General features: G+C 32.8%; 1 protein-coding gene across 1 annotated transcript in view; it reads left to right on the top strand.

Moving 5' to 3' along the window:
- The window catches only part of LOC102827893 (protein sel-1 homolog 2-like), a gene marked incomplete at its 5' end in the record, with an annotated part of 67,077 nt that overhangs the window by 14,266 nt on the left and 52,284 nt on the right, over positions 1-527 (top strand). The gene's annotated exons all lie outside the window — the stretch shown is intronic.

Consider the following 527-nt stretch of genomic DNA (forward strand, 5'->3'; position numbering starts at 1 on the left):
GCCCTAGTCATTTTATAGTCCTGGTGGTGCTATCAACTGACTACAAGGTCAGCAGTTGACACTGCCTGTCCTGCAGTCATTTAATCTCAGAAACCCTATACGGAGTCACTATGAGTCAGAATTGACATGATGGCAATGGGCTTTGATTTTGTCATTTTATAGGTACCACTTGTTCATTGGCTCAAAGTAACACATAACCTATTCATAGTTCAATGTCTAAGCAATGGAAAAAACTACTTTATAAGAGTTTTCCAAAAAAGATTCACTCGTTATCGCTTTCCATTTCCATTTTTATTTGTTATTTTATGTATTTTTGTTTTGGTAGATTAGTTTCTGTTTTATATGCAGCACTGTAAACATGAGGTAAATGTCAAAATTAGTTCATTTTATAAATTGTGATAAATTGTTTATTTAAATAAACACGTGCATCCAGGGTCAATTGCGGGACTTCAAATATTTCTTTTTTTTTTAATGTTCTATTGTGAATTGTATGATAGTTCACATGGGAGAACATTAGTTTTACATTC

This window comes from Chrysochloris asiatica, unplaced genomic scaffold (assembly GCF_000296735.1).
Source record: "Chrysochloris asiatica unplaced genomic scaffold, ChrAsi1.0 scaffold00741, whole genome shotgun sequence".
Lineage (NCBI taxonomy): Eukaryota > Metazoa > Chordata > Mammalia > Afrosoricida > Chrysochloridae > Chrysochloris > Chrysochloris asiatica.